This window comes from Corylus avellana, chromosome 6, assembly GCF_965113065.1.
Source record: "Corylus avellana chromosome 6, dhCorAvel1.hap1.2, whole genome shotgun sequence".
NCBI lineage: Eukaryota > Viridiplantae > Streptophyta > Magnoliopsida > Fagales > Betulaceae > Corylus > Corylus avellana.
In genome coordinates this window covers 15,966,885-15,989,467 of record NC_142495.1, presented here as the reverse complement: position 1 = coordinate 15,989,467, position 22,583 = coordinate 15,966,885, and the positions used below count along the sequence as shown (strand labels likewise).

General features: G+C 34.7%; 1 pseudogene; it reads left to right on the top strand.

Moving 5' to 3' along the window:
* Window positions 1–8,725: 8,725 nt before the first annotated feature.
* On the top strand, window positions 8,726–11,485 carry LOC132185016 (uncharacterized; annotated as a pseudogene).
* The last annotated feature ends 11,098 nt before the right edge of the window (window positions 11,486–22,583 follow it).

Here is a 22,583-nt window from a genome sequence, read left to right as displayed (position 1 = left end):
TGTGCAAGAGGAGGTGAATTTAAATGCTACACAACGATATAGAATATTGTGTCCAATGCTAGTGGGAGTAGCCACTGAAGCAGCTGACAATGAAGAGGCATTTTCTTTCGTAAAGAAGATGGTAAAACAAATGCAAAATGGAGTTCGAAATATTAAAAAAGGTTCGAGTGCTACTCTTGATAATGAAGCTCAACTGTCATTGTTAGACGGCAATAAAATTGCAAATCATATCCAATCTGTTGAAACATTATTTGAAACAGTAAAAGGGATAAAGAAGAAGGATGGTCGGAAGGGTGAAAAACAATTAAAAGGTTGGGTTGAGACACAACCAAAGAAGACAAAAAAAATTATAGCAAAAAAACATATTGAAAAAAAGTCTTCTCAGGTAATATTCTAGCTCTATAAATTCACATTAATCACATATAATTTATTAGATTTAATACCATTTGACTAATTGAATTTTATTCTTACTTACAGGAAATTAATTGTTCTCTTAACCTTTGGGATGATGACTCTAACTCGCATTTAGAATGTTACTCTCATCAAGTGAGTATTATTTGAGTTTATAATGTTTGGCTATATTTCATGATATGTCTAAATGCACTTAGAAAAAAAGAAAAAGGAAAAATGAATAGCTTAAAATAACTTGAATCGTATGATGTCTAAATGCATTATCCATTTGTAGCTTGTGTTGATGAGATTTTATTTTGTTTTGTTATATAGCAAAATGACCAAGTGCCTTATTCAGTACCAATGATAACATTTGAAGAATCGTTTCAACATAGATGCGAAACCAGTTTCATTAACTTTTTATCGGTACATTTACACATTCTACTCTTACGATTATATAGTGACCATTTTACTCGTGCCCTAACACTATTTTACTTTTTTTATATAATTGATGTGGTTATGTAGGAACCATTTGATAAAAGTTCATTGCCCTTATCTTCTCAAGTATCAAATCATGCGTACATTACTCAGGTAAAAATATACATTTTATTCATATTTGAAAACATTAATGCATCTCATATTAGGTTGACAAGTTAAATGATATTCTTATTTTTTAGGAAACCAATGGGTTCCATCTTACACCAACATCAATTGTTGATAGCACAAATGCAAATATAGATCTCATTAATTTTCTTGGTAAGTAGCAAACTTACTAATAGAGAAATCTTTTAGTATTTTCTTATTCATTTGAAAAAATAACTTTGATTTTGAAACATGTTCAGGACATTGAAGGGTGATGCGAGATTGAAAAGGGGTGTTGATTGCGATTTTTTGTTGTTTTGGTGGGTTGGTGACTTGGTGTTGTGATTAGAACATTTTTTGTGTTGGAAACTATTTTACTTTTGTATTTAGTTGATGCAAAAGAACATTGTAAGGAACTAGAGGAAAATCAGTGTTGTTTATTCAAATGAATGGTTATCAATTTGTTTGCATTTGTATCCAAATTTGAATGGCAGTGTTATTGATATAATTTTGAAGAGTATTATCCCGACAATCACAGCAAATAAAATCTTCTTTATAATGTTGTTGGCGTGAATTGGAGTATGAGCAAATACATCAATTCTAGGAAAATCATACAACAAAATTCAAGAAACATAACTAAGAATTACTAATTATAGATATATACACTTCTGAGGGAGCAAACTATTTACATTTTTCTGAAATCTACTGGGACTTTTCCATAAAGACTTTATGAGGCTACAAAACTTCTTGAACCAATTACAAAATGATGGATGTACACAAATTTTTTCCTCTGCCCAAGCCTATGCGCACGTGATATAGCTTGCCTTTCCACTGATGGAGTCCATACCACATCCAGCAAAACAACCCTAGTTGGATCATTGAAAAAGTTAATTGAGAATCGGTGTATCTGCATACTGAAACAAGATATGCAGCTGTGTATTTGCATATTGAAACAGATATAAAGAAAATGATGCAGCTAGCCATAGGAAACATAAAGTCATTTTTTTTTCTTTTGTTTGTTTTCTTGATGAAAACCCAATGTAATTAATTAGTACAAAGAGATTCATGACTGCACATGTAAATTGATAAATTACAAAAGTTGATCATTTACTATTCTGCGAAGCAAAATCAAAGCAAGGAGCAAAATAAACCCAACCCCCAAACTTGCTCATTTGGCCATGGCAAAAACTAAAAAGAATAGAATGTTTTCTCCACATGCCCAATCGGTGCTCAACCAAAATAGAAAGGAAAAATAAAACCATAACTAACTAAAATTTCATACCCATTTTCAATTTAGCAAACAACCCAAAGAAAACCCATTCCGTTCTTAAAAAAAAAGGGGAAAATCCACTTTACCCCCCTGAAGTTTCAGGAGTTTTTCAATTTGAACCCCAAAGTTTCAAAATTTGCAATGTACCCCCCTAAAGTTACAAAATTTGTCAATTTAAACCTTCTGTTAGTATCTGTCGTCAAAGTGGATGGAAAACGTCTCACGTGCATATCACGTGATCTTTTTCAGCCTGCTCTTCCAAGTTTGCCCTCAATAACACCTAAAGCCCTTTTCTTTTTCTTTTTTCACTCTAACCTTAGTCAACCCATTTTTCACCATCCTTCACGGCCTCACGCAGCTCTCTCCCCCTTTTTCACTCCAATAACCACACCGAAGTCATACGGCTGAAGACGACAAGAAGAAACCTAGTGCCCTTGTGAGTACTGAAAGCGATTTTGGTGGTCCCCGTGTGTTTCTACCCCACCCACACGACAAGAGGAAGACGACAATTGGTGAATTCGTTCGTGGTCCCCTTGTGCTTGGAGAAAGGGGACAGCACACTACCCTCTTACATAAATTTGATTAAATTACAAGGTATGCCCCAAATTTGCTGATACTGATGAAGTTTTGTGTAATATTGGGGGAATAATTAGGGTTTGCAGTTTTGTGTAATATTGGGGGATTTGGGGGAATTTTTAGGGTTTAGGGTTGTTGTCGATTGAGATTAATAGGTTGGTTAAATGGTTGGAAATGAGTTTGGCTATGGATTTGTTTAGGGTTTAGGGAAAACGATTAAATATTAATTGTGTTTAGGGTTGAACAGTGGTGTATTTTGTAGTATGAATTAGAGAAAATTAAGAGAGGCTGAATTTTGTATTGCTTGTGTTATGGGCTTGTTCCTAGCATAATTGAGATTTGGATATTTTTCATTACCACTGAAGTTGTCATTTCTGATTTGAGATAAATGAGACAAAATAATGAGTTACTAACAAAGTTGTGAAGCACATAAAAGAAAGATTTAAATATATTTAGCAGGTTGTCTATTATCATGAAATTTTGAATGATAAGGCTCAATCGATCATCTGTTATTGTAATATTTTAAGTAATTTAATAACCAAATTGGAACTTCTTAAATATCAAACACCAAATATCTAAACTTCCAGTAAGGATAAAGGGCTAAAATACTTAATATAAAATACTTGAAAAAGAAGGTGTTCAATCATTCATATTTGTTTATATGAAATTCTCCATAAACATTTTCTGTTTCCCCTTCAACTTTTTCTTTGTTTTGCTATTGATTGGCTTCTGAAAAATAAGGTGTTCGTATTCATAACATAGTGCACGGAATTCTCCATAACATTTTATGTTTCTCATTCACCTTTTTCTTCTTCTTCTTCTATTTCTAGAAAGAAAATATAATGGAAGCATATTATGGAAAATGTATACGTAGAAAATGTAACAATAAGTGTGCTAAAGAATACAATCTAATCAAGAAAATATAAGTATCTAGTAACCTACTATTTATTTAGAAGTCTACAACCTTTCTGTGACATGAGAGGCAACCTACTATTTATTTTCAACATGATCTCCTAGTTACTTGTAAGTTAATTATATGAATTAGAAAAATTCATGATTGATACAAAGACTTAATAAAATCTATTTAATAGTAGTTGTCTATTAGCATGACATTTTGACTCATAAGGCTCAATAGATCATCTGCTATTGTAACCCCCACCTCCCTGTGCCCAGCACCAAAAAGGAAAATTATACCAGTGGTGACTGTAGGGTTTCAGATTAAATTTGCCCAAATAATTTTTTTAGATTTAAAAACTATCATCTTCATAATGATATATTGAAATAATGAATAGAAGTTCATAGGTAAGAAACAAGGTTAAAAAGTATGAATACCATTCAAGCTATTGAAAAAAAACTGATGGCACAATTTTTAGATGTAACATATAAATTTCTAATTTCTATTTGATCACAATGATAATGTATTAATGCATTTACAATGGCAGTAGCAAGTATTGACCATGTTGACACCTTAAAATTTCAAGTATTGGCGTAAAGTTTAAAGAAGCGAAAATGTTTGCACTATAATTCTTAATGATCAGTAGTGATTTGATTCCACTCTTTTTGAAATAGCCCTATGGGATATTCAAAAAAATTATATCATCTGTCAACACCAAAGGGTTGATTACATGTTAAGCACAAACTAAATTAAGAATAATAACCGAACAACATATGTTTTAATCATCATAAATCATGAAACATTTCTAAATAGGGGTGTCAATGCGGGCGGTTAAAAACCGCCCGCTAACCGTTATAACCGCTAACCGCCTAACCGCTTAACCACATTAACCGCTAATCGCTTAACCGCTATAACCGCCTAGCGGTTAGCGGTTATTGGATCTACTAACCGTAACCGCTAACCGCCTTTTTATATAATATATTTTTATAATTATAATTATAAAAATATTTATACATATAACATAATCACTTGATCATTAAATCATAATTTTAAAAAAATAATAATTAAATCACAATTTGAGTATTAATATATTATCACTATAATTTATATGATTATATCACATGATCAATTGATCATTAAATCATTTGATTATATAATAATAAATTATACATATATAATATGACATAACTCATAAGTATACCAATTCATACTAATACAACAATTAAATATCTTGAGACTTATTTTCAATATATGCTATAAACTTATAAGTCTATATATGTTATAAGTCTATATATGCATATGAATAATATAAATGTATAATATCAATACTTAATCATATGATTCAATGACAATTCAAATACTTTATTCAAGACTTCAAGTTAATCATATTATTAATGCACAATGATGACATGATTCGTATAATATCAAATTAAGTAATTGGCATTGGATTAAACTATGACTAATGTGTTACTTATAAACACAATTTAAGTATTAATGTATTATCATTATAATTTTAGTAATTTATATATTATCACTATAATTGATATGATTATATCACATGATGATTTGATCATTAAATCATATGATTATATAATAATAAATAATACATATATAATATGACATAATTCATAAGTCATAAGTCTACAAGTTAATCATATGATTCATGTACAATGATAATCACAATTGATTCAATTGAATTAAACAATATATTACTTATAACTACAAGTCTACAATTTAATTAAAGCATTATTAGATACATTAGGAATTTAGGATTTAGGAGTTTGAACATTACCATTTACCATTAGATATTAAGTTCAATTCAAAGAAAAAAGATTATAAGTAAATATGATAAGAATTTAAATAATTAATCATATGAATCATATGATATAATTTAATAAGACTATATGATTATATAATATCAAATTAAGTAATTGACATTAAATTCAACAATGTGTTACTTATAATCACAATTGAAGTATTAATATATTTTTTGAACATTTTTTAGAAAAATAAATTTAACCATTTTTTGAAAAAAAAAAAAAAAAAAGAAAGAAAGAAAGAAAGAAAATTAACCATTTTTTGAACAATTTTGAATTTTTTGAACCATTTGTAACAATTTTTTTTAATATTGAATTATTGATAGTTAATAGTTTATTAGTTTTATCCTTTAACCTTTTTTTTTTTAAAAAAAAAAAAAATTATATAGAAGGCAAAACTACGTCGTTTTGCACCTGTATATATTCATCTCTTTCTTCCCAACCCTAAATCTCACGAAATCTCAAAATCACTCACAGTTGTTGAGCAGCCTCTCTCAAGTCTCAAACTCTCAGTCTCTCACTGTGAGTCTGTGACACCGTCTCAAGTCTCAACTCTCGTCTCTCAACTCTCTCAAACTCACCCCCTGCTCACGATCGGCTCAACGAAAATACTAGGTAGTTTCTTTCCCAAATTAGACAGCCAAGGTCATTGATTTTGGGTTCATTTTCTTGGAGTTTTTCCCGAGCTACTTTGATTTTTGATTTCCTACTATTTTACAATTCTTTCCAATGATTTTGAGTCGTTTATTGTGTATTTGTTGATTATTGGGGTATGATCGGAATGGGTTTTGGATTATATTGTGTATGGCAGCCGTATGGGGTATTGGGGGTGATTTGATATATATATATATATATAACTTTGTGTGTGCGTTGAAGACCATGGCAGCCGTAGGGGTTGATTTGGTTTTATATATATATATATATATATAGCTCTGTTCTGTGTGCGTTGAAGACTATCTACGGCTGATTTGTTTTTGTGTTTATATATTTTTTTATACGTTGTGACAGTTGTCTGAATTCTTAACTTTTTTTTGTATGTTGTGTTGATTTTATTTTATTTTATTTTATTTATTTATTTATTTTTTTTTTAAAGTTAACCGGTTATGATTTAATATTTAAGGAAATTTTTTTAAAGTATAAGTAAATGTAAATTTTGGGTCAAATATTTTTGATTTTTCAATATGGGCTCTTTTTATAGCAATTGGGCCCAAGAAGATATTAAAAATACAAGAAAAAAAAATGAGGGTAAAAAAAAGCCAAAAAAAAAGCCCAATTTTAAAAAAGCGGTTAGCGGGCGGTTATCTATTTCGCTAACCGTTAACCGGCGGTTAACCGTTAACCACTAACCGCTAGGCGGTTAGCGGTTGCGGTTAATAAAATCTACTAACCGCTAAGGCGGTTACGGTTAGCGGTTATTGCCACTAACCGCTAACCGTAACCGCCTTTGCACCCCTATTTCTAAAAGAATAATCTATTTATTCCGCTTCAACCAAAGAACTAAAGCATCACGTTGAATGATGAGGGATGTATGCTGTGATTTCAATGATCATATTATTTGGGGGGTGGTTTTATTTTCGACAAGGTGTTCATTCTTACGGTATAATAATGTTAGAGATATGAAACCAAGTCAAATAATTCCTTGCTTATAGTCATTATTGATGCAGGATACAAATTCCCATCAACTGCAAATTGTGGACCTTTCTTAACCCGCCCAATTGCCGGATTTAGAGTTATTCGATAGGTGGTTTATAATTTGTAAGTACTTGTCAAAACTTTTATTTGATAATGGCTATTTCATTCTACCATCTGCAATTTACAATTAACTGATTGTATCAATTTCGTTTATTTTTCTTGAGATGTTTTTTTATTACAAAATTTGATAAAAATATTTATTTTCACTTTGTAGGATGGCCAATTCAAGATTAGTGTTCGAGGTCCATTATGAGGGTAGATTCAATAGGACAGTTGGATGTGAGTATGTTGGGGGGGATGTTGCAGTCCATACAGAAGTGTTGACCCAGATGAATTGTCTTACTTTGAATTGGAAGCCATATGTCGACATTATGGGTATAACTCAGGGGATTTAATTTATTTTCAACAACCTGGTCACACTCTAGCTAATGGGTTGCATTTAATTACATCTGACCATGCTGTGCTATCTATGGTTGCCTCCCATACTGGTCATAACATAGTGCACTTATTTGTTGTTTCTTTCGGAGAGAGTGGACTTGGTGAAGAGGAATGTGAGGAAGATGATGAAGATGAGGATGGAGGGAGGGCTGATCTTAACGACCCTTGGTGGTTTGAAAAGCTTAGTGATGATGAAGATCTATTTGATGTAGATGTTGATGGGATTGATGATGGGGCTGGACCATCAAAAACACAACGTAATACGTCCAATGTAGCGGAGTGTGAGGATGAGGAACAAGATAGGGATGAAAGAGGTGTAGAAGAGGGTGATAAAGATGGAAGTGATCATCATGAAAATGATGAGGGAGAGGCTGTTGTTGATGAGCAAGATGAAGGGGATAATAGTAGGGGTAAGTTTAAGAAATCATTTGATGACGATGATGATGATGATGATGACAACTCCGACATGGGTAGGAGTGATATTCTTGTGTCACCAGTCCTTAGTGATGAAGATGGTGAAGCCGTATCTGCACCCACATTAGATTTTCATGCTATGGATCTAGGGGATCCAGCCATTCGGCTTCAGATGAAATTCCCAAATATTAATATGTTTAGGGAAGCTATTAGGGTGTATAACCTGAAGAGGGGGAAGGATGTCAGATTATAAAAAAAAAAAATGAAACAATGAGGTGTGTAGCGGTATGTAGAGATGCCAAATGTAAGTATCGAGTGTATGCAAGGAAGATGCCTGAGAAAGAATCATTTCAGATGAGATTTGTACACTCTAAGCACAGTTGTGGTCGGAAATACAGAAACACAATAGTCAACTCCACTTGGATTGCGAACAAGCTAATTGACAAGTTCAGGGTTCAGCCTAACATGCCTTTGGAAGTAATCCAACATGAAGTGAAAGACAAATGGCGTGTGGATGTAAATCCAACTATGATGTATAGAGCTAGGAGGAAGGCCAAGCAAAAGTTATATGGGATTCTTGAGGGCCAATATCGGAGGTTGTGGGACTATTGTGAAACATTGAGGCATACTAACAGTGGAAGCTGTGTTCTGATGAAAGTAGACAGATCAAACCCAAACTTGCCTCCAAGATTTGGAAGATTGTATGTTTCTCTAGCAGCCATGAAGAAGGGCTTTCTAGAGGGTTGCCGGCCTTTCATAGGGGTAGATGGGTGCTTCCTAAAAGGACCATTCAAGGGCCAACTCTTGTCTACAGTTGGAAGAGATGGGAACAACAACATGTATCCAATTGCTTTCGCAGTTGTCGAAGCTGAGATGAAAGACAGTTGGATTTGGTTCCTTGAAACACTCGTGTCTGATCTTGGTACCCATGCCAGGCATGCTAGGCCTACATTCATTTCAAATAGGTAGAAGGTAACATTTTAGTCACACTTTATAAAATATTCATGCACTTTGTTTGACTCTAGAAAAGGTAACATTTTATAATTTTCTTTTTTTTTGGCAGGGTCTTATGCCTGCTTTTGAGGTTGTTATGCCAATGGTTGATCACATGATATGTGTTAGGCATCTATATGCCAACTTTAGAGACATTGGGGGGCATCGAGGGTTGGCATTGAAAGAACAATTATGGGCTGCAGCGTCTTCATACACAGAATATGCTTTCAATGATCATATGGAAGAGTTGAAGAAAATGAACACAGACGCCTATGAGTATTTGAGTAATGTTGACCCTAGCGGGTGGTGTAGGGCATGGTTTAGTGACTACTCAAAATGTGACCTACTAGTGAACAACAACTGTGAGTGTTTCAACTCATACATTCTAAAGGCTCGTGACAAGCCCATATTGACGATGTTGGAGATGATAAGGAAGAAGCTGATGAGAAGATATCAAGCTAAGAGGGAAGGGATAGAGAAATTGATTGGGAAGTTATGCCCTAGGATTCCTGCAAAGTTGGAAGCAATTGGGTTGGAAGCAGTGGATTGCATTGCGCAGTATGTTGGTGATTTAATGTTTGAAGTTACTCGTCCAGATAATAGACAATTTGTGGTAGACCTCGGTAGAAGGAGGTGTGGTTGCAGGCAGTGAGAACTTACCGGAATCCCATGTCCCCATGCAGTGGCCGCTATACTTTATGATTGTGGGGATCCAGAGGATTATGTTGATGAATGCTTTACTATAGAGGTGTACAAGAAAGCATATGCTCCAATTATATACCCAATGCCTAGTGAGGAACAGTTGATCAAAACGAGTCATGATAAATTGGAGCCTCCAATAGGCCGAGTTGCTCCTAGTAGGCCAAAGAAGCAAAGGAAAAAGGGTCCGGATGAGAGTAGAGACCTGAAAAATCCAGACCAGATGAGAAAATTTGAAGTTAGAATGAAATGTGGGAAGTGTAATGGCGTTGGTCACAATAAAATGTCATGTCCAACGAATAGAAGTGAAGCATCCAACAACAGGATGTCGAGTACAACATCTATAAGTTTATTTGTTTACGTAACTATTATGTTTAATAATGAGATGCTTAATAATATTTATAGTGTGTGTGCTTTTATACATGATAATATTGTGACACTTACTTGTTGTTATCGGGTGTTATGTGTGTAGTCACAAAGGGTTGGTTCAAGGACACCTAAAGTGACCAAAGGCAAACAAAAGGTTGGGGAGAAGGTACTACTTTCAATGCTATGGTATTATTGTAGGAAATTCTAGCATTAAGTACTAAAATATCATCTTATTGGGAGTGACTTACATCTATTGCATATTTTCTCTTGGTATGGGGCCTCCTTTAAGGTTAGGAGAACAATTCATAAGATTGTTCTCCATTCAGTATACCAGGTTTCAATGATTGGTATTACAATACTCCACTTTTCAACAAATGCAATTATTAATATTTTTCCTTTCCACTATTTGTTATGCAAAGGGGTCAACCGATAAGTGGTGGTGGACTATGTGGTCCATAACAAAAATCTACAGTTTTTAAGGTCATGGTTTACTAAACCCTTGTTTTATGTTTGTTTTTTGTACCTTTATAGTTTGTACCGGTTAAACTAACTTTTCGGAATTTTTTGCTTCTTTTATTTTTGCTTCTTTTTTTAACATATAAGAAGAAGGGCATATCCAACAGGAAAGCGGCTACAAGTGTTGGTGGTACACATTCCAAGAGGAAGGTAATCAACATCCCACAACTTGTTGATGAGCGAGATCACACACCACCCCCTGGATTTGGTTATGAAAGAAGAGAATTACCGCCTACTAGGGTTGCTAACGAAGCAAGGGTATCACCTCCACCTACATTTGCGGAGCATGAAGCAGGATTTGGTGCAGGCATTATTGTACCTCCAGCATGGGGTGTGTCAATCAGAGAATTAACAGATGATTTACTAATTCCTACAATGTCAATGGGAGGGCCTGCAACAAGGACTCGTCGTTCGGATCGGATAACTAGTATTTGCCATAGTGTTCCCATAAAAAACACTAGGCCAATACACATTGATCTGACAGAAGATGGAAGTGAAACTGAAGCCATTGGAAGGAGATGGCCATTAACTAGGGGTGGTACAAGTTCAGGACCTGCAAGAATAGGTCCACTGACTAGGGGTGGTGTAGGTCCACTGACTAGGGGTGGTGCAAGTTCAACAACTGGCACTAGGGGGGGACAGTTAGGGGTGGGACAGCTAGGGGTGGAACAGCCATGGGTGGAACAGCCATGGGTAGTGGAACTACTTATTCATCACTGGATAAAGGAAAAGGCAAACTCATTGTTACAACAGTCCAAAAAGGAATATAAATTATGGAGGCTAAGAAGAAAAGACCAAATCCAGATTGGAAGCCATAGCCTGCGATGTGAATGACTTGAAAATACTCAAAATGATAGTTTTCGTATGTTAGGTGTTATGTAAAATGACATGTAAATTTGTTGGTTTCGTAAGTTTGGTGGTGTGTAAAATGATAGGTGAAACTTTGTACTTTTGGAATGTTGGGTGGTGTGTAAAATGATAGGTTATATAGTTTGTGTGTAAAATGATAGGTGAAACTTTGTACTTTTGAAATGTTTGGTTTTGTAGAATGACATGTAAACTCGGAAGGTTTGGTGTGTTTGGTAGTGTGTAAATGACAGGTTAGATAATTTGTAGGTTTGGAATGTTTGGTTTTGTAGAATGAAATGTAAATTGGTTGATTTGGTTTTTTTGTAGGTGTGTAAATGACAGGTTATATACTTCGTACGTTTTGAATGTTTGGTTTTGTATAATGAAATGTAAATTGGTTGGTTTGGTATGTTTGGTGGTGTGTAAATGACAGGTTATATACTATACGTTTGGAATGTTTGGTTTTGTGTAGAATGATATGTAAATTTGGTTGGTTTGTTATGTTTGGTAGTGGGTAAAATGACAGGTTATATACTTTGTAGTTTTGGTATGTATGACCCTTGTGTACAATGACATGTAAATTTGTTGTTTTTGTATGTTTGATGGTGTGTAAAATTATAGGTGAAACTTTGTAGTTTTGGAATGTTGGATGGTTTGTAAAATAATAGGTTATATACTTTGTAGTTTTGGTATGTTTGGTGGTATGCAAATTAGGTTGCAATACTCGTGCCATTATTAGTGTATTTTGCTGTGTTGGGCAGTTATGTAAATATTCATTTCATGTAACATTTGTAGTGTGCGTGTAAAGGTAAATAGGCATGAAATTTACAGCTTGGTCAGTTTTGGTATAATTATATAGGTTTTCCATACACTATTATTAATGATACTAGGTACTACGCACTTGGAACGTTTTAAACGCAATAATACAAAGTACAATCTTTGTACAAAATAAAGTCCAAACATGATAACTCAAAGAAGGAAATTGTAAGTTATTTTTTCTTAAATTAACAAGGCTAAACCATACTATTGGTCTTGTAAGCATGCGGAAAGGCTGCAGATATTGATTTTAGGAAGTTCATGAGTCCATCCAAAAAGCTAATAAGGCTATACAAAAGTGAATGACTTGAAGCAACCCATGTCATCAATACAAAAATAAATCCCACATCGGACTATTGTCTTCAAATAAATCTCACATGGGACTACATAATGACAACATGAATAACAACTTATATCATACTACGCATTGGTTACGAACATATAAAAAAACCACAACAAAAAACCACAGCAAGATCCAACAGCCCCACCATGACAGCCAACCTCAAGACAGCATCACACGGCCTACTTTGCATACATGGTGACCGTTGGAAGTGTATCCAAAGAAGAACATGCATAGTACCAAGATTATTAAGCTCCATGAACAAACAATTATTGTCTGGTAATTCTTCTTCATTGCATGCATCTTTATCTCTCCAATCTCTACTTGTTTACGATACTGAGATATCTCACTCTCCGTTTCTGCCTTGAGCTGCGCAATTTTTTTTTCATTTTCTGCTCTCACCTTCCCAACTTCAACTTCAACCAATGTTTCACATCGTTTGGCTTGAGCCTCCAAATATTCATGCCTTTGATGCAAACGATGAACCACCTTCCTACCAAAGGAGCACATCTTTGGATCAAGCCACTCAAAGAAACCACAGTCTTGGTTAATCTGCAAAACACATTACACCTAGCAATCACCAACCACTAAGAGATTATTAAATAAGAGCACATTTTATGTTCATACCATGATTACATAAAATATCAAGTACTTGCCTTCCAATTTTCGCAACTCACAAACCTCCTACCAAAGTTTTTTTCAGTATTGGCGGTTTTGACAACTGTGGGCCGCTCGCAGAAGCAAAGGCGCTGCAGTGCAGATGAAGCATTGCTTTGAGATGAACCAAAGAAACTTGTACCTTCATTTGAGGTATCCACCCTACATGATATACTAATACATAATTAGTCTGCTTGCACATTATTGTCGATCACATTTGAAAGCAACCATAATGCATGCATATGCTCAAACTCAAGGGGTAATAATGTATGCAAGTAACAAATCTATTATGAACTAATCGGTTTAATATATAATATTGGTACTTAGATTACTTGTTTACTTGCAAGCATAAACCAAGCTACGTTTTACTACTTGATTAATACAATTTTTTTTTAACACGGGAAATATTCTTCTACAAATTACACTATTACAGTTCTAAAACCTAAGACATACACTTAAATAAAATGAATCTGCAAACTATAATGTAAATCGGAAAAATACTATCAGCAATAACCTCTAAGAAAAATATAATCCCTATTTTCACTTCCAAGTTTAATTCTTTCTCTTTTTTTTTAGTACATACAAATCCCATATGAAAATTGGTATGTTGTGCAAACATATATTTCTTCTAATGAACCAGAAAAATGAGAGTTTCCTTCACAAAAAGCACAAACAATGCATACACTTAGAATGCCTAAATGAAAAAGTGAGTGTAACCCAAAGTTAGCCCAAAGCTATCCCAAGGAACAATGAAGCTTGGTAGGGTCTTAGTGTCCATTGTACTCACATACATGTCTATGTCATCAGAGTCTCTCTTCAAGACAGTCTTCTCTCCCCCCATTTTTACCCAACACGTACCCTCCAACCCATTTTTCACATGAAATGGTCGCCCCCCCCCCCCCCCCCCCCCGGGCCACCCCAAAAAAAAATGATAGGTTGCTTTCAAATACTATTCTATCAAACTCAGTTGATTAATTAACACAAACCCGTTAGGGAATATAGCAATATTAACAATTAAAACGCAAGAAAAATATATAACAGCAAATATTTATTAGACTACTTTCGAATTACAATGACAAAAAGCCGACATTGAAGACTATTATGTTACATTTGGATGTGCAGATGGAAATATGAGAGGCAGACATATAATATTCCCCTAAACCCAATTTACAAGAACCCTAAACAAGATTCCCACAAAACCCCCAATTTCACATAAAACCCTAAAATAATAGATGGTCTTATATTCTGAAATTTGGGGCATACCAACTGGTTTCGTGTGTATGTGGAAGATGATTCTGTCCAAGGTTGCTCCACGATTTGGTTGCTGTCGTCTTCGGCTAGGAGGATTTCGGTTCTGCACTTGAGTGTCGTCTTCAGTTGGGGAGCACGACTTGTTTCCTTTTTTCCTTGCTGTCGTGGGTGTGTGCGTGTGTTGGAGTTAAGAAGACAAGGTGGGGTGCAAAATGGGTCCACTTAGCTGCTATAAAAAGAAAAAAAGGCCTTTATGTTCACTGAGGGCAATCTTGTAATTTTGATATCAATTTTGAGGGCAAACTTGGAAGAGCAGGCTGAAAAAGATCGCGTGATATGCACGTGAGACGTTTTCCATCCACTTTGACAGCAGATACTAACAGAAGGTTTAAATTGACAAATTTTCTAATTTTAGGGGGGTACATTGCAAATTTTGAAACTTTGAAGTTCAAATTGAAAAACCCCTGAAACTTCAGGGGGGTAAAGTGGATTTTCCCCTAAAAAAAATCAAAGGAAAGATCAAAACAAAACCCCATAAAAAATCAACCCAACTCACTTCAACCACAAATTTTTCGTCCATTTAAACAAAGCATAAGAATATGAAAACTTCCGCAGTTGAAAGAGAAGATAAGCTCACCCAGCAAGTCATCAGGAACAACCACGTACGGAAGAAAAAAAGGCCTTTATGTTCACTGAGGGCAATCTTGTAATTTTGATATCAATTTTGAGGGCAAACTTGGAAGAGCAGGCTGAAAAAGATCGTGTGATATGCACGTGAGACGTTTTCCATCCACTTTGACAGCAGATACTAACAGAAGGTTTAAATTGACAAATTTTCTAACTTTAGGGGGGTACATTGCAAATTTTGAAACTTTGAGTTCAAATTGAAAAACCCCTGAAACTTCAGGGGGGTAAAGTGGATTTTCCCCTAAAAAAAATCAAAGGAAAGATCAAAACAAAACCCCATAAAAAATCAACCCAACTCACTTCAACCACAAATTTTTCGTCCATTTAAACAAAGCATAAGAATATGAAAACTTCCGCAATTGAAAGAGAAGATAAGCTCACCCAGCAAGTCATAAGGAACAACCACGTACGGAAGAAGAAACCAAGAACAACCACGTGCAAACAACCAACCAGGACTGGGTTGATGAAGACTGTTGCAAAAGATAGGAATTTTTTTTTTCTACCTTTGACTATTGCAAAAAAATCTTGTGTGAAGAAAGAAGAAGCTTTCCTAGTCTGGGTTGGTGAAGACTATTGCAAAAGATAGGATTTGTTTTTTTTTTTTTTTTTCTACCTTTGACTCTTAATTGCCCCTAAAAGATTCCCAGATATGCCCGCCACGATAGCATCAGATCAAACTGACCGGAGCTCCGATCTCCGGTCACTGCTGATAAAATTGGGAAAGGAATCCGATCCCAAATCGGAACCCTAGAAGATCTGCAACGACGACATGCTGCAAAGGCACTGCGGCGAGTTCGGGCCGTGGCAGCTGAAGCACTTCGTGCTGACGAGCCTGGCTTGGGCTTTGGAGGCCTTCCACACCATGGTCATGATCTTCGTTGACCGCGAACCGGCTTGGAGGTGCATGGCCTTGTCGGGCTACGACGCCACCGCCAGAAGCTTCTGTGGGCTCGGACCGAGCTCGTGGGAGAGGGCCGGCGGCTCGAGAAGCTGGACGGTGGCAGAGTGGGGGTTGGTTTGTGGAGAGAAGTACAGGGTTGGGAAGAAAGAAGTTTTTTTTTTTTTTTTTTTTTTTTGAAATGAGGAAAAGTATGCAGAAGAAGTTTGAGGATCGGTAAAACAAAAAGTTTAAAATCAAAAGTTACTGCACCTCGATTACATAAAAATTCTTACACCATTGGATTTCATCAACGGCCAGGATCCCTCAACATGAGATTCTCCAATTAATCTCAATTGGAGGGGATCCTGATCCCGACAAGACAGACCATTCCATTGATATTTTTTTTAAAAAAAAAAAAACAAACAAATGGTTTTTTTTTTTTTAATAGCCAATAAAAGAAGGATCAAATTCATTGTGATTGCTTAATAAATTTTTGGGTAAAGTTCACTTAACCCCATCAAACTATCACATCAATGACCATCTACCCTCTAAATTATCAATTGGGACAATTTACCCCTCAAACTACCAAAACAATGACAATATACCCTCATGCTAGTAAAATGACAAAATTACCCTTATAGAATTTTTAATAAGACAAAAATACTCTTAAAAATTTGAAAGAAAATGAAATTTTAGTATTTTTATTTTTATTTTAGTAAGGGTAATTTCATCATTTTTAAAAATTTGGGATAAATTGTCATTGTTTTGGTAGTTTATGGGGTAAATTGTCGCAATTAATAGTTTAGGGGATAGATTATCATTGAAGTTGTAGTTTGAAGGGGTTAAGTGGACTTTACCCTAAACTTTTTTTATTGGATTGTGATTCTTTGCAAGGAGGAAAAATTGCCCACTAGAAATTTTTGAAATCCTGACCCTTCAATGTCATTTAAGGGTCTATAAGCCGCCACGTGTTCCACGGATAATAAAATAACAAAATAATAAAATATTATAATAATAATAATAATAATAATAATAATAATAATAATAATAATAACAAAATAACAAAAAAAAAAACAAAATATAGTTGAGCGAAGTCACCCCCAAGGCCCGATCGGGGGCGGCCGAAGTCACTCGAATGGCCTTAGGGGTAGCTTCGAAGGACTTCTCTGCAACTTGGGTTCCTACCACCAACTGTAATTTCTCTGCATCCCCTCACTGCCGGAATTGTCAAACCTTGCAGCTGAAAATCTGTGCTGAAAACCCTTAGACCATCCTTGTGATGTTGAAGATCCAGAAAGACCTGTGCTTGATTTTTTGGATGATTGAGAACTTGAAATGTGACCACCAGCAGTTAAACCATCTTATGACCCTTAGGAGTCGCTAGAGACCTTCATCTGCCTTTAAAGGTCGTGGAGCCACCCTCAACCGGCCACTCCATATTTTTTTATTATTTTATTATTTTATTATTTTGTTTTATATTTTCTTTTTAAAATTTAGATAATATTTTATTATTTTATTATTAGTAAGACACGTGGTAGCTTGTAGACCCTTGGATGACATTGAAGGGTCAGGATTTCAAAAATTTATGATGGGCAATTTTTTCCCCATTGCTGTGGATCCCGATCCTTTTTTATTTTGTATTTTGTATTTTTTTTTTAATTAAAAAAGGAGGGAAAAGTTGTGCCCAAGTTGGGCAAAAAAGTTGCGGTTGTATCATACTTTTACTTAAATTAACTAGGGCGTCTTTGTTAAAAGATTTTGGTTCGATACAATAGCAAAAACTGATTGTTGTAAAAATAATAATAATAATAATAATAATAATAATAATAATTGTGTAATGATTTTTTTTATTTGAATAATAATAAAAAGTGATTGATGTGATACAAAAATAAGAGAATGTTAGAAAGATGAAAAAGTGAGATGAATAATAACAAATCAAAATCGTTTAGCAAGGGGCCATATTCATATTAAAGCCCAGTTATAACATTTTACAGACAAAATAATAATTTTGAAGATATTTAAAAAATTACCTAAATAAATATTCGTTGGTGAAATTTAATTCATCTTATTTTATTAATAAGAAACTTTATATTAAGTTTAAGAGATTAATGTATTGCGCATTGGGACTATGGGCCCTAGTGTTTGTGGCATACGGCCCACGATGTTGTTAACTTAATAAAATTAGGACTATGGATCCCGTATTGGCGGAATATGGGCTTTTAGAGCATTCACTCCCCTATATGTGGTTCATTTCTTTAATTTTAGGAAAAATGTAAAAAAAGTCACAAAAAGTCACCCACAGCAGATTCTTTATACCTCTAAATATTATAATCGCTACAGTACAACCCAATGTATAGGGTTGCACTGTAGCAATCCTTGTGCTTAAAAAAAAAAAAAAAAAACTTCATTGTCTCTCCTAAATCATTAAAAAATTAGAGAAATAAAGAACTAAAAAAATAAAGAAAAGTAAATAAATGATATTTAATTAGTATAGGCAATAATAAAGGGAAGCTATTGTGAAGTTGTACTACCCCGATAAAACAATCATCTTTACTAAAAGGTTTTCCACAAAGAGCGATTAAAAGATTTTATATAGAACAAAGTTTTATGACAACAAGACCTAAGCCCATACACATAACCAAGATTCCTAGAAGTTTTGACGCAAAACCCAAGCTCACTTCTTTCTGACCATATGTACGCTCTTGTCTCTAGTACCGGACGTACGATAGGGGACCACCGTACGTACGCCTCTAACTTATAGTGAGGACGTATGATGGGGGACCATCGGACGTACGCTAGTTTTGGGTTGACCACTGATTAATGGTTGTACGTACGATGCACTATTTCAACCGTTGAATAAACAATACCGGACATACGCTCCAATAGTACCGGACGTTTGGTACTTTTCAGAATAGTTGGTAGCGCCCTTAGCTTTTCTGGCCTATAAATGCAAACCACCTACCATGGCTTGAACCTATTCCTCCACCCCCAGGCTGTCTGTAACTACTAAAGTGAGTGCTCTTTGAGAGTTTGTGATTTAAGAAGAAAACTTGTGTTCTTGCCATTTCCTAAAGTAACCTCTTGCCCCTTTTTATACTCTTGATGTTGTTCTTGTTACTTCTCTACTGTTATAAGCTTTAAAGGCACCATGTTAAAGTTCTTGTATAATTTCTTACAAAATCAAGAAATGTTTCCAAAAGAATTCTAAAAGTCTCTTTGATTCCTTGTATTGCATGATGTTGAGTTTTCTTACGATGCATGTGTTTAATTAATAGCCTAGGATGAGATATGATAACCTATAGGTTTTATAGAAACCATAAAACATAGTTTGGAGCTTTTGCCAAATTGCCTAACTCACTGACCGGACGTATGCTCTCAAGCTCGAACGTACGGTCAAGAAGCCACTCATCTTCCCTTAAGCCTCACTCTCGTGTGTTTTCGAGTCTAGCAATCTAATAAGTGTCAAATATTGCATATTTGGACTCCTTTATTTACATTAGTTAATCCTTTAGCTGTGTCGTTATTTAATATTTTGTGTCAGTTTTGTGTTTCTAGTGTTTTGTAGGTCATTAAAGAAAAACTACAGCTTTAAAGGGAAAAATGCAAAGTTTGGAAGAAAGCATACTTTGAGAAGACCTAGATGATGTGGTTAAGTCTAACCAAATCCAAGAAAAGGTTAAATCGGATCAAAGATCAGATTGGATTAAAGTTCAAATTGGATAAAATTTCGCAATGGATTCAAATTCAGATTCTGCACATGTCTCAGTATTTTGACCATAACTTTCTACTCAAATATCAGATTGAAGTGTCACAGCCTACATCACAATCATCACTGGAATACATGATGAAAACATTAATAGAAAAAGTCGACCAGTCCAACTCCCAAGCTATACAAGAGCTCAAGAATTCCAACTCCCAAGCTATACAAGAGCTAAAAGGTTTTACCAATCAAGCTGTACAGGAGCTGAGAAATTCCAACATGGCTAATGGCAGAGACATATAAGAACTTAAGCAGGCCATGACCAAGATAGAAGGACAGATCGGTCATCTAGTTGCTGACTTCAACAGAATAGAGGAAGAAGAGCTTCAAAGTCAGTTGATGACTGAAAGGCACTACATGATTGATGAGGATGATTCCGAAAATTCTTATCATGAGCATGCCCAAGTCACCATCACACTTAAGAGTGAGGAAATTGTGGATAACAAAGAGGAGGAAGAGAAAGATGAGCAAGTTGAGCACCTTGAGCAATTTGAGCACCATGAAAACAGTGAGCCACCAACAGATCTTGATCTACCCAGTGACATGAAAGTGAGTACTGAAGTTCCTGCCTGCATCACTGTCCCTCTTGAGACATATCAAGAGCCCAAAGCTTCATCGCCTGAATGTTTCAAAGAGCCATCTTATGTCCAGATATTCAAGGACTTGTGCACACAAGCACACAAATCTAGGAACCACTTTCCTAAAAAGATCCTTTGAAGCAAGCAATTCTACATAAGATGGTGAAATATCCTTCCAGAGAGGTATGAAGTTTTGAAGAAGAAGGGGTGGAAGGGATTGGTTGGACATTCGCATGATAGGAGGAAGCGCTGTAAAGTTTTCTCCTCCAGTTTATTTTCGACACTTCTCTCTACAAATTCTTTCTTTCCTTTTTTCATTATATTACATTTCTTTTTATTTGTTTTTGTTTCTAACAGCAATTAATCTTTTGATGTTTTGTTTCTATGAAAAAAATATTGCTGTTAGTTTTTTTTGACAAGTGTTTTGGTGTTTAAGTTTGGGGGATGCCTTGGCCTTGTTCAAACTCAGATTTCATTACTTCCGATAATGTATTTCTATACTACACATTGAGGACAATGTGTAATTCAAGTTTGGGGGTATAGAAAAACACTGTCTATTTATTTTTGTTCTTATTTGTTTATGTTTATTTTATTTTTGTCCTTATTTTTGTTTGTTTATTTTTGTTCTTATTTGCTTATTTTTATTTGTCATTTTGTGTTAAAAAAATTTTAAAATAAAAAAAATTTTGTGCTATGTTGTTGTCAAGTTGAGTTAAACTGTGACTGTGATTTGCATTTCATTAGCTTGCTTAAAAAGTTGAACACATCATTATGTCATTTGAAGTCTGAGTCCTTTGACTTATTTTGAAATAAATTGTTATGAGCACATTAGCATGTTTTCTGTGAGGTATGATGTTTGAGCTTAAGCTTGTTCTCTTTGAGATTTGTTGGATGGCCTATTGATGAATAACCATTGGCTTGCAAAATATAAAATAAATAAAAAAAAAAAGAAAAGGAAAAAGAAAAGAAAGATCATGTTGAGTTTTCCGCTAAGTAATCGGACCTCTTGCGTCATTAAGCATTGAGTGTTCGACTCAAAAGGTGTGAAGTTCAGTGTTGATTTATGATATGGCTAGTCTGGCTTCGTAACCTTTTTGAATTAAGTTAATAAGCCCTTAGGGATGTTCTACATCTAGTGCCCTAAAGCTACCTGGCTTGGGAGTCATTGGCCTAACACTTGTTAAATGGGTCAATTAGAAAGCTTAAGGGAGTTAGACATTGCAGAGCCTGTTAAAAAAAAAAAAAAAAAAAATTGCATATCTTGCCTTGGTTGTTTCATTTGATAGAGATTTTTACAAATTTTATGGAACTTGTCTTGAGTTTAAGCTGAAAGATTCATGATATGAGGTCTCAGTTGTCCATTTATGAGTGATTTGATTCTGGATTTCCTTTTGACTATGATGATGGTGTTTGTCTTTTAAAGCTTGCTCATGAATAAGAATCATGGTTTGTGTGAAATTTCCTTCTTGTTAACAACATAGTGCACAGTGTTTGTGGGTATCATGCCTAGGGGTTTAAAAGGCTTGTTGCATATGCTAAATGCAATCGTCTCTCCCACGAAAGAGGATTTATGTTTCTTGTTTTCATTTTATTTTTCGTTTTGTTTTGCTAAGGGACTAGCAAAATGTAAGTTTGGGGGTGTTTGATAAGTGTCAAATATTGCATATTTGGACCCCCTTTATTTACATTAGTTAATTCTTTAGCTGTATCGTTATTTAATATTTTGTGTTAGTTTTGTGTTTCTAGTGTTTTGTAGGTCATTAAAGAAAAACTACAGCTTTAAAGGGAAAAATGCAAAGTTTGGAAGAAAGCATACTTTGAGAAGACCTAGATGATGTGGTTAAGTCTAACCAAATCCAAGAAAAGGTTAAATCGGATTAAAGATCAGATTGGATTAAAGTTCAAATTGGATAAAATTTCGGATTTGATTCAAATTTAGATTATGCACATGTCTTAGTATTTTGATTATAACTTTCTGCTCAAATATCAGATTAAAGTGATTCAAACGGTATTGGAAAGCTAACTCAAAATACTACAATTAGTTATGAAATAGGATTTTCCTAATTCGGATGGTTACTATGCCAAAATCACCCTGTAATTAAGGGACACAAATC